Genomic DNA, 12,901 nt, shown 5'->3' with positions numbered 1-12,901 from the left:
ATCTCTAGCCACTGGGTCTCGCAACTGGTGTATCACCAACTCTTTCCATCTCATGATGGTGTCTTGCGTGATAGACATGCCTTTGGGGTGGCAGTATGCTGCTGGATGTGCCTTGGACCTACAGCCCAATGAGTCCACCACTCTAAGTTCAGAGAAAGGAACCTTATCCTCCACTATTGCTGCAGTTGAGCACATTGCCCGAATCCCAGGTCCAGAGATTTTTTCCCACGGGCCATCGTCTGGCATTGCACTCAGTCCAGGCTTTCTGGGCTTGTATTTTAGTGTAAACTGATAATTAGAGAGGGCGGCCAACCACCTGTGGCCGGTGGCATCCGATTTGGCGGAGGTCAGAATGTAGGTCAACGGATTGTTGTTGGTCCGTACCTCGAAAGAGACCCCATACAGGTAATTGTGTAGATTATTGACTACTACCCACTTGAGTGACAGAAATTTCAGTTTGTGAACTGGATAATTTTGTTCACTCGATGTCAAGCAATGACTCGCATACATTACTGGGTGGAGGCCAGGAGGGTATTTTTGATGTAACACAGCTCCCAGCCGTTGAAGCTGACATTCACATGCAGGATGTACTTCTGCTCCGGATCGGCATATGCCAAGACAGGGCTTCCGTGAGGCTTTTCTTGAGTCCTGTGAATGCTGTCTCACAGATGGATGTCCATTTGTCCCCGAACGGTGCTCGCGGAGTTGCAGCTTTTTGCAGAGGCTCCTCTTGGTAAATCTTCAACAGGTTGTTGAGGACTTTGGCCTTGCTGGAGTACCCTTCTACGAATCTGTGGTTGTATTTGCAAAACCCCAGGAAGGATCGTAGCTCCATCACGTTATCTGGTCTAGGCCAGTTCACTATGGCTTCGACCTTAGCGGGGTCAGTAGCCACTCCTTCCGCGGACACTATGTGACCTACATAGGTGACCAAAGTATGGCAGAATCTACATTTGTCCAAGCTTTCCCAGTCAGTCCAGAAGCTTCAGAAGGTGCTCTTCGTGCTCTTCTAGCGTTCTTCCAAACATGATGATATTGTCCAGGTAGACGAGATATTCCCGGGGGTTTCATATCACCGATGGTCTTTTCCATCAACCTTTGGAATGTCGCAGGTGCACCACAAATGCATTTGGGCATCCGGGTGAACTGGTAGAACCCGAGGGGGCAGACAAACGCTGTCTTTTGGTCTGTGGGCTTATGGGTACCTTAAAGTACCCAGACCTCAGGTACAGCACACTGAACCACTGACTACCTGATAAGGTGCCCAGGATTTCCTCAATCCGCGGTAAGGTATATTGGTCCGGTAACGTGTGGCGGTTCAGGATGCGGTAATCCATGCATAGGCGTACGGACCTATTCTTCTTTCTCACTACCATGATAGGAGAGGCATAGGGGCCACAGAACTCTGTTACGATACCCGCCATCTCCATCTCCTTCAGGATGTCCCTCACATCCTCCACATCTCTGGGAGCTATACGTCTGGAACGCTCCCAGAATGGTGTGGCGTCATTCAACCGGATAGTTTGTTGAGCACTCTTTCTGCAGCCCACATCCATCTCACTGGTGGAGAACACCTCCTGGCGCTCCTCCAATTTGGCACTTAGCTACTTCTTCCACTCAGTGGGTAAGGCCGATTTTCCAAAGTCGAACTGCAATCCGGTAGGAGCTTCTTGCACGGTAGCCGCGTTCAGATGTGTCAGGGATTCTGTTGGAGTAACCGGGTATATCCGACGCAGTGCTTGTCCAACGTCAACCGTATAGGGTGGGGCGAGATATTCTGTATGGCCACCTTGAACCTGCGAGGAAGTGCAGGCTTCCACTCTTTCATTTCGGGTACAACCTTGAACCCTCTCTTGGCGTCCTATTGTGTGTGGTCTCTAATGAGAAGTACCAGTCGGCCTCGTCGCATCCCGGGTAGTTGTGAGGATTCACCATCTTGGCGTCTTAACCTCATCTTCTCCTACCTTCCCTTCAACCTCTGGAGACGCCCAGGATGCGTGACATTATGGTGGCCATTCTACGCGCGCGCGGACGACACGCGATTTGTTCACCCTTCCACGGGTCCCGCCTCCAGACTCCGCCCCACTCTGGCGTCAGTGACACACAGCGCGCGATCTGTTGACCTTCCTTCAGGGCCCTCCTCCAGACTCAGGGCCCGCCTCCACTGACGCGCGACGCATGGACGACACGCGATCGGTCTGTCCCTCCACTGGTTCCGTCGCCGGACTCCACCCCCGCTCTGACATCAGTGACGTGTGGCGTGCAAACAGCCCGCGCATTGCTACACACACCATAATCAGGCTGCACAATAGGGCGCACCTGCGCTGCCCAGCAGGCTATCATCAGTTACTTCCTGGTTCCATGCTGCCTTCCCATTGGAGGAGGGTTCCTTAAATACCTTGCTTGCTCATTCTCTCTTTGCCAAGCATAACCTTGTTTGTGACGCCGTACCTTGCTGCAATTCGTGCCTAGTTCTTTGTCTACCTACAACCTGCTGTTGCCTGACCCTGCCTCGTATTCGGACACCGCACTTCTGTCCTGACCCGGCATACGTACGACCATCCTTACCTCTCCAATCTTGACCACAGCTAAGTACCTCCTATGATCCGCTACTCTCCCATCCAGACCCGGCAAGTATAACGACCAATCTAATCTCTGTACCACTGACCCAGCTTGCAAGACCATTCTACACTCTAGATGCTCCCTCGCGGTTGTGGGTTGGCGTTACGTACAATTCCCTACCTCAGACTTGTGGTGAGCTACGCGTTACAGTAGTTAGGCACAGCAGCCATGGGCTTCACTCCCCCTGGTGGAATCTCTGTCAACCCCGTCTCCAGGTTGAAGAATTGTCTGAAGCCTTCTTGGGCAGAGATTCTATTGCATTCCTCCTTGAATACGGGGTGAATCCGTAGGGATACAGGGGTAATTCCCCTGCTTCCTGCAGATAGGCCCGGATTAGGGCTCTCACCACATCTGCGTTGGACCCCAATATGATGGGAGAATTTGGATGTTCCCTTGGTTCGGGATATATCAAAGCTTCTACTTCCATGGGGTGGGATTTGTTTGTATTGAGCTGTGGTATGTCTAACGGCACTTGAATCACGCCATCAATGGGGTAGTCTTCGCTGCTAAGGACCCACAATTTCATCCTTTCCGCCGACTGCATAGGCAGATGTTTGAGGTGCAGGTCATAGAATGGGCGGTAGATGATGGTCACTTGAGACTCAGAGTCCAGTAATGCGGAGGCGTAGATTCCCTCCATTTATATATTATTATTATGGCCGCAGGTCCTACTCGAGTGCAGGCATACGATGGGGTCTTCCCTTTCGGACTAAGCGCCGAGTCCCTATCCGAGGATGTGGACCGCACTTCTGCCGATTGCACGGTGAAGGCCAAGGCTCCGGGGCTGGAAGTGTCTGACTTCGGGCAGTCCCGGGCGAAATTACCTTCTTGTTGACAGTTGAAGCACCGGTTGTTTCGGGTCGCACTGAAACCAGAGTTAGGAGCCGATCTCCTAGGTATCGAGGGGGTCTGTCGTGGAGGACTCTGGGGGGTATTATCCTCAGAATTCTCCTTCGCACTACGCTTCTAAGATGGAGTGGCTTTACTCTTCCCTTTGGAGGATTCCGAACCGTCTTGGGAGTCTGAAACTGCAAGATGACCTCTTGTTGTTGGATTTGGTCAATTAGATCCTTAAAGTTAAGAGGATTCTCTGTAGAGAGAGTACAGCAGATCCTGCCACTAACTGCCTGGTTTTATTGTTTTTCGTCATTCACACTCCCCTCTCTTTTTTCTTCCCCCCCCCCTGGTGTTAGCATTAGATATGTATAGTGGTTGATACACATTGTTGTGTCTGGAAACCATATGATTAGGCAGAGTGCAATATTAGGGTGTCTTTTTTGATCATTTCTTGATCCTTTTGAAAATATATATTCCCTACTCCCTATGCACCGCCACCTATCCATACTTATAAATATTAAGGTAGAGCTGATATGACCCCCTCCCTACTCTGGTTCGATAATTATCCAGCTCAGCCACACGGATGACCTTCATGTTGATCAGGGTCTACAGCGTCAGCTGCAAACGTCGCAGAAAATTGGATAATTCCTCCCCCTCCTTTTGCTTGAGGAAAGGTCTTTAGTGCCATAGGCTTTGGTTAAGGCCCGAATCAGATCTTGGGCATCGGCCTCTTCATGGCACTCACGATATAATTATACTCTGTTGGCGGCCGGGGGCTGTAGACATTCCACGATTCTCTGTCCTTGATGCCGTCCGTGCACGTCCATTCTGGCAATACTTGCACCACATAGTCTCTCCATTCTGCAAACTCCTCTTCTCCCAGTGGCATGGGCCGCACCCCAGAAAATTGTGATAGTGATGCCCTTGGGAGGATTGAGCAATTTTGTCCGCTAATCTCTGTAATACCTCCTCTAAGTCTATGCCTCCAGATGAGCGTCGACTCCGGCAATCCGACTGTACGCTGCGGGCTATCTCTGGATTGGCTTCATCTGGTCTAGGGCTATTCTCAGGAGAGGGCCACGCAGGCCCCACTGATACTTGTTGGGGGCTGAATTCCTCCATCTGTATGGGTAGATCGGGGTATATGAGCAGGCAACCCGTGGGGTAGGGCTTCAGGAAAATGCCGGGCTCGGGGGCCCTCATCTTCACTCAGTTCGTGGCCGGCAGTAACAATGACTACGCTCCATCGGAAGGTAGGATCCCACTTGCGACCTATTGGCCGGACTCCGGCTAATCCAGGAAACAGCCTTAGGGAGGTGCATACTTGAAGTGGGGATGTATTGGCCGGGACGTCCCCCACTGCGACTATGTGGCGGTGTGTCAAGGTAGTGATGCCCGCAGACCAGACCCGTCCCTTTACTGAGGTGGGACGTATAGTAACAGGCACCCGCAGCAGAGGAAGCGTGTCCGGAGTGTGGTAGTTTGCGTAGACAGGCCAGGAGACTTGGTAAGGGTATCAGCGGTACCTGCCGGATCCGGAGTAGAGGGCTCGTACTCGGTGCCAAAGCCAAGGGACGAGGAAGAAAGAGGTCCGGGAGGTCGAAGGTCAAGCCGAGATCGAGGGACGAAAGAAGCAGCGTAGTGATGAGGAAGCCGGGGGTCGAGAGCCCGGAAAAAAGTCGTAAGCCAGTCGGGTCAAAACCTGAGAAGCACAATAACAAGCAAGAGGATATCCACACCAGGTAAGCAGAAGCTATGCAGAGCAATAATTCCAGGGAAGGACTGGGGTAATAAAGGTGGGAGAGCCAATCAGAGAGGTAGGTGGAGTAGCTGGGAAGCAGGGGGGCTTGAGTACGGCTGGAGCGAGTGCTGAGGGCGTGACAGCTGCCTGTGCAGTGAATAAATTATAGCTGGGAGCACGCGCGGTGTAAGACCTCCCGCGCGCGTCCCGGCTAACATGGCGGCCGCGTGTGTCAGCGTCGGCTGGCACGGACCCTGGCTGCAGAGAGGATACCGCTGGGAAGCGGAAGGGAGAGCAGGGGCAGTCCCAGGCAGAGGTAAGGAGGGGGTGTGAGAACCCTGCATCCTTACACGATGAGACTCATGGAGAGAACAAACATGGTTCCCTAAAATATCGGGCACCCCAGATCTGAATCTCAGCAACGCCTCCAAATGTAGCCCCCTTCCCCTAGGACTAAAGTAACTATGCGTGCTGCTGTACCTGTTGGCTTCTGGGAGCCTGGGGGGATCTCTCTTTCCATTCGGTGCAGTGCCTCCACCTATGAGGGATCGCAGCAGCATGGGATGGTGCAACATAGGACTCAATAACCACTATACACAGAGTATAATATAACTTATTTACTATAACACACTATAACAATAACACGCCCACAATACAATATCACAATACAATGCAAAAAACACAATACCCAACACCCCGGTGTGGTTCCCTTAAAGTACTGAGGGTGCCGTAGGCAACTAAATACCTGGTGTCCATAGAACAGTCCCACCCAAAGTGTGAGGTAGCGCTACCCTTGTGTGGATCGTTGGTGCACTTATATATCTCCCTGGGCACTCCTGTACACAGGTATCGCTGTTGGTCAAAGGATCAGTCAGGTCCCACAACGTGGGCCTCCAACAACAATCCCCTCGCTACTTATGCATCCCGATCCGCCTTGTGAGGTGAGCTCCAGCTGGAGGGTCTCACCTAATATCTCTGTGGCCCTGTGGCCTGGTCCCAGACCACAGTACACCACGTGACCATCTTGTCAGCGGTGCAACAGTACCCCTATGTACTAATGGGGAAGCGTCCCTATCAGGGGCCTTCCCTGCAAAACTCAGCTAGGTTGACTCAGGACTAGGCCTAGTCCAGGGAAGCACTGCTCTCTGGACACTACTCCGTTACCTCCTCCGTCAGGACCGACTCGCGTGGTCTTTGCTCGCCAAAGATCTATCTTCTCCTCCTGCATGCATTAGCCCTATTGGCTGGGACTGCCCTATGTGATGTCCCTCCCTGAGGATCCTGGTCGGAGCTATACCAAATGGCCAACACACTCAGTACCCACTGCGCATGCACACCTCCTGCATTGCACATACCCCCACACTCCCGGCACGGTGCGGAGCTCCGGCAGGCAGCTCCAGAAGTCCGGCAGCTCCTATGCTGCACCGGAGGAAAGAAGTGGGCTTGGCTACATATACATCTGGTGCAATATATTTTGTCCCAGAATTGTACCACTCAAATAGGCAAACTGGGACATTTACAAATGGGGCCTCTGATTGTTACTAGCAAATGCTGAAACATTAACTTGATTGGAGAATTAACTAGCTAGAAGCATTGAGAAAGTAGGTGTGAATTGATTTTATTTTGTGAGTCATTATCATTTAAAGTACTAGTGCAGAAGACACTCTTCTAGTCTTCAATGCTTATGCATCTCCATTTTATTTTAGTCCAATGACACATATTCCATCTGTTCAGAAAGATTTATGCAAAATGGAACAGAGATGTCTACTTCCACTGAGAATTAGGGATTGCAGACTGTAACAGGGGAATAATCCCTGTTTAAGTAATGTGCTTTTAATCTAGCAGTGTGGTGGTTAACTGCTGGTAGTCAATTAATAAACACCACCTGCCTGATTTAGATTGCTTACAAAAGCCTTTCTGTTGAGACAGGAAGTGACTCCTTAGCTCACTTGTGGGCTGACCTTTCGAGACAGATCAGGGGTTCTTGAGTCTCCCAGGAGAGACTGACCAAGAGAACACAGATCTCTGGAGCTGACCATGTCTTGAGCTCTGCCAGAAGACACAGCAGAGCTGATTTCAAGACACAGGGAAAACTACTAAACCTGAAGCTGACACACCCTGAGGGAAGGGAACTGAACCAGGAACTGAGAAGATTTTCCCTCCAAGAAACAGATAAGACTTTCATTCTTAAGAGACTTCTTATATCTGCTTATTGCATGCTATGTGTTTGGGGCTGGGAGAAATGCTTGACTAAGGGAGATGTGAATTAATTGCATAGTGTTTCACTAGAAATACTCCCAAGTGAATAGAAGCTTTGTTGCCTACAAACAGTCTGAGCAACTTAGAAAAAAAACAAAAAACCTCATGCAGCAGAGATCAGAGTTAAAGGGACACACCACTGAAACTTACACTGCATTGAAACTTAGAAAACCACAGATGGACTCTTTGCCCCAATCACAAGAGGAGAGAGACTGCTGAAACAGCTAATCCTTATTTGCCTATCACAAAGTGTAATATGGTCATTGAAATAGGGGGTTTGCCTTCCAGCCATAGTCAGGGTTCAAGAAATGAGTCAGCCCTTAAAAGGGATAGGTGTTTGTTGTTTTCAAAAGTTTCGCCGAAGCAGTGAATACAGATGGTGACCCACGAGTGGTACTGATTTTGCAAATAAAGGTTGCCACACCGCATAGGGCTACCAGCTGTGAATGGAGTATATGCAGAAAAGTGTGAAAATTGATACAAGACTGTGCTGAAGCAGGGGAATTTTTAGCAAACAAATGCTGAGTGTAAAATTGCTCTATAGGAGAAAAGGGGATTTCTGAACTGTGTAAAAGGTTTTTCAAAGCCAATTGCTGAGTGTTGAGTCACCCTGCCGGGAATGAAAGAAATAGTCCACTGCAAAGAATGTTTTTTTTTCTGCAAGTAAAAAAAGTCTGCCTATATATATCTTGGGAGCAAAAACAGACACCCAAAGTGTGAAGTGTGAATACCATAATACCCAAAGATGAGACTGAAGCGGAGAAAATGTACCTAGCAAGTAAATGGTGTAAAGCAAAAAGAAGTTTTTTCCTAGCAACTACACATTCAGCATACCTAATGAGAGATTATACCTAGCAAGTAAATGGTGTAAAGCAAATAGACTTTTTTCCCTAGCAACTGCACATCTTGTATACCTGATGAGAGAAAATACATGCACAGCACTGCTGATATTGAAAAAAGATTACCTAAGAAAGAAAAGTCTACAGAGATGCCTGTGAGAGCTACAACCTCTACAAGCAAAATATGCCCACCTGTAGGACTACCACAATTGGGGGTTCTAGCAAATACAGTGCAACAGCTGCAATAGTGCATCCTGAGGTCAGGAAGAAAATTACACCTGATAGCCTAAAAATGGAGGACAAGATGCAGCGTTCCTGTAATGAACCCTACCCCACGGAAGAGTGGCCCTTCCAGTCCAATAAAGAGGAAGACATCTCTTACGGGGAACCCGAACCGAGTCACACCCACAAAAAACCCCAAGAATGGGCGGGGTGCCTGAACTCGGCACGAACAGAAAAGACCGCTCCCTTTGATGACGAATATCATAAGCAGGAGACAGAGCGGGAGCAGTGGATCACCAAATATTTCCGTCAGCTATTACAGTTGCAAGAAAAGCCGGGTGGATCCAGTGACGCTGCTAAAATTTCAAATAAAGGAGACCCCGTATTCCTGATGGGACGGAGTCACCCAAAACAAAAAAGCGGAAAAAGAAAAGCGGTTCTTCACTTACCGTGGAAGGAACAGACACGTCCGCAGATCCTGTGGAGGAAAAGGGGGGCCGAGTTGCCCTGCAGCCTAGAGAAAATGGAGAATTCGTCCCGCGGTTAACCGAATATCCAGAGGGCCCAAGGCAGAAGTCGTGTACCCCAAAGAAGTGTCTGTCCGGTGCCAACAGTGAGGAACCCTCGACCAACCATCCCAGGGAAGTGGAGCCGGAACCAGTGAGTGACGATCCCTTGACCAACCCTGAAGATGCCCTGAAAAATGCCAGGCATGACTGTGATATGCTCTTTGAACAATTGAAACAAAAGGAAAATGGTTACACAGAGCTACAGAAAAATAACGTGAAGCTACAGGAATATGTGCTCGCAATGTACTCTGCAGCCAGGACAGAATTGGACGATCTCAAGACTGAGCTAGATACTGCAAATGCTACTATTTCCGCCATGAATGAAAAGCAGAGCCAATCTGATAAAATGGTGGCTACGCTAAAGCGGAAGTATGAGGAGGCAATGAAGCAGATGACAGTCTTCCAGCAAGAGGTTCACACTCTTCGCACAGAGCTGAATGCCTCACGACAGGAGGTCAACAGTGTCCGGATAGAGGTGGACGTATCTCAGAAAGAGGTTCAGACACTCCGCAGAGCACTGGATGCCTCACATCATGAGACCAACAGCTGCCGCACAGACCTGGAAGTTTCCAGAAAGGAACTACACAGTCTCACTAAAGAGCTGGACATTGCTAAAGAAACTATTGGTAATCTTGATACAGATCTCAAAGTCTCTCAGAAGGAGCTTCAGACCCTCAACCTAGAGAAGGAAGTCTCACGCCAGGAGATTGTCATTCTCAAAGCAGAAGTGCGTAAATGGAAGGAGGACTGCAAAGAGACCCTGCAGAATACAGAGACTGAAAAAGGAGAACATTAAGATTACAAAAGAAAAAACGTAAAACTCAAAGAAGAAAATTTTAATTTGACAAACGACGTCAAGGAAAAAAATGAAAAGCTGCACGAGCTTAAAGAAATAAATAGACTTTTGGAAGGTGAGAAGTTTGAAGCAGAGCACCGACTGCAGAACCAACTGCAAGGTCTGCGTACGCACCTCGAGAAGGCAGAGGAGAAGCAGCGAACTCTGCAGGATGACAATCTGCAGGCTGTTAAAGAAATTCAAGTGCTGCAGGAACGTCTGATGACCCAGTATGTCCCCGCAAAGCAGCATGAGAAACTGAAGGCTACCCTGAGCATCACCAAAACAACGCTAAAAGCCAAGCTTAGAACCCAGGTGACGCGGCACAAAAGGGAGCACAAGAAGGTCCAGAAACTGAAACAAGTAACTGTGGCCCAAGCAAAGAAGTTCATAGTGCTTCACAATGCAATAAAAATGTGGAGGCAAGCTCAGAGAAAGCAAAGCATGCAGATAAATTCCCTGAGAAGAGACTTGCAAGACGTACTCAAAAAACAGGGATCTCTCGCGGATGAGATTACAGTCCTACAAGGACAAGTATTGACCCTGTCTAAGCGTCAGTATCCCACAGCCTCAAAAACCCATGAAGACAAGGGTACAGTGAGAGCTGGGAATACCGCTCATCTGAAAGACAAGGTTGCAAAATTTGAACCACCTAAACAAGCACTAGCAAAACCTTCAGCCACCCAGCAGGCAACAAAAGAAGGTACACGTGCTGAATCAAAACCAGAAGAATCCTTAGCTGATGAAGCTGAAAAGATGGGACATTCTCTGGAAGTGGGTGTGGAATTGCAACTTAATCTAAAATAGCTGAACTAGCAACCCCATTGAGTGGGAAAAGTGCAAAGAGACCGCTTCAAGAGCGGAAAAATCAAAGGGCTGTTTTTAAACGCTCTGCAACTGCTGCCATACAGTATGCCTACAATAAGACGAGCACCCGACGCGAGGGAAATCTCATGACCGTGCACGTAGAAAAAAGACTATACTTGGAAAAAGTCCTCCTCGAGCGACTGAGGGGTGCTGATCTCAAACACCTTCAGGAGGAGACACGAATAAACTGGAGAAAGGGCTCCAATCCCAGAAGGACTGAGGGTTCTCTTCCTCCATCCACTCTCATTCAAGTCACAGAGATATCTAGAATGAGAGTGGAAGAATGGGCTTTGGCAGTGGCAAGCCCGAGCTTCCCACAAACAGGGGAGGTATGTAACAGGGGAGTAATTCCTGTTCAAGTAATGTGCTTTTAATCTAGCAGTGGGGTGGTTAACTGCTGGTAGTCAATTAATAAACACCACCTGCCTGATTTAGATTGCTTACAAAAGCCTTTCTGTTGAGACAGGAAGTGACTCCTTAGCTCACTTGTGGGCTGACCTTTGGAGACAGATCAGGGGTTCTTGAGTCTCCCAGGAGAGACTGACCAAGAAAACACAGATCTCTAGAGCTGACCATGTCTTAAGCTCTGCCAGAAGACACAGCAGAGCTGATTTCAAGACACAGGGAAAACTACTAAACCTGAAGCTGACACACCCTGAGGGAAGGGAGCTGAACCAGGACTGAGAAGGTTTTCCCTCCAAGAAACAGATAAGACTTTCATTCTTAAGAGACTTCTTATATCTGCTTATTGCATGCTATGTGTTTGGGGCTGGGAGAAATGCTTGACTAAGGGAGATGTGAATTAATTGCATAGTGTTTCACTAGAAATACTCCCAAGTGAATAGAAGCTTTGTTCCCCCCCCCTGTGTTTGGATGGATTTCCTGATGCAAAGGAAAAGGCACAATAAAGCCTTATTATAATTTCACCTTATAAAAGTCTCCAATTGTGTACCTCTGTGAACGTCCGTCTACACAGACCTAGAGGCATTTTAATGGAGAAATACCTGTACTGTTTTCAAAGTGTGAGTCTCAATGATACGCCACTGATACTATCAATGAGACCGAATGAAAGTCATTGAGACTTGGCGGGACTGGCAAATAGAGTACACTGTAGAAATATGATATTGTTCTTTTTTTTTCTTCTAAATTACATATAATTCTTGTTACATTAATTATTAGCTAGTAATATAATAAACTTTATATTATATTATAAAATATAATAAATCCCGCGCCCCCCAGTTTGCGCACCGCTGGTATAAATGATAGTTTGCAGAGCAGTTGACAATGCACTCAAAGAAGAAAACTACAGTATAAGATTTTTAAAGCACTGTACACTATAATTTCTTCTATGAAGTACGCTTAACGATATCACACCCTAACAAAATCAATCTTTAAAACACGAAACACATTTTTAATGGTCGTTTTCTTTCACCAACATTTTCATGCTGTCTAGATATCTCATTCTTGTTTCATTAGTCTGTATAACGCCTCGGGCATGGTCAGCGCTAGGGCGCTGGCCCGTGCTGAGGCGCGTTCACGCTTACCAGTGAGCCCCTGCAGCCGCAATGAGAGCGGCTTTAGTAGGGGCTCACGCACGCTTCCGCACGCTTGCAGAAGCGTGGGTCTTAAGAAAATTTTAGTTTTGGCGCTCACGGGAGCGCAGGGCCGGTCACGTGAGCGGTTCGCCCAATGAGGGCAAACCAGCTCCGTGACGTCACTGGCCTGCCCCCGACACGCCCCCGGACGGCGCGCTAACCAAGGCCAGGGAAAGCACCCGCTTTCCCTCAGCCTCAACGCGCCTCCGCACGGGCTGAGTCACCATGGACTCAGCCTAATTCGACAGAAATATAGTAGTTTGTTTCAGTTTTTCCTGGAATGAGTAAATGACAAGCAGCATAGAAAGTAATATTTTGTCTGATGAGTATTAAACTGCAATTATATTATAGCTAAGGGCAAGAAATAAAACCAGATTACTGAATATATATAAAAAAAAATATTTCCATCGTTTAATACATTGAAGCAACAATACCTTTCAAAATGCTTTTAGAGCTAAGTGCATATTACATTCTTCTGATGCAGCGTGGATTGTTACAAAGCATAACCATTTTTT

Source organism: Ascaphus truei, chromosome 4, assembly GCF_040206685.1.
Source record: "Ascaphus truei isolate aAscTru1 chromosome 4, aAscTru1.hap1, whole genome shotgun sequence".
NCBI lineage: Eukaryota > Metazoa > Chordata > Amphibia > Anura > Ascaphidae > Ascaphus > Ascaphus truei.
The sequence above is the reverse complement of the archived record's forward strand: the minus strand, read 5'-3'. Positions refer to the sequence as shown.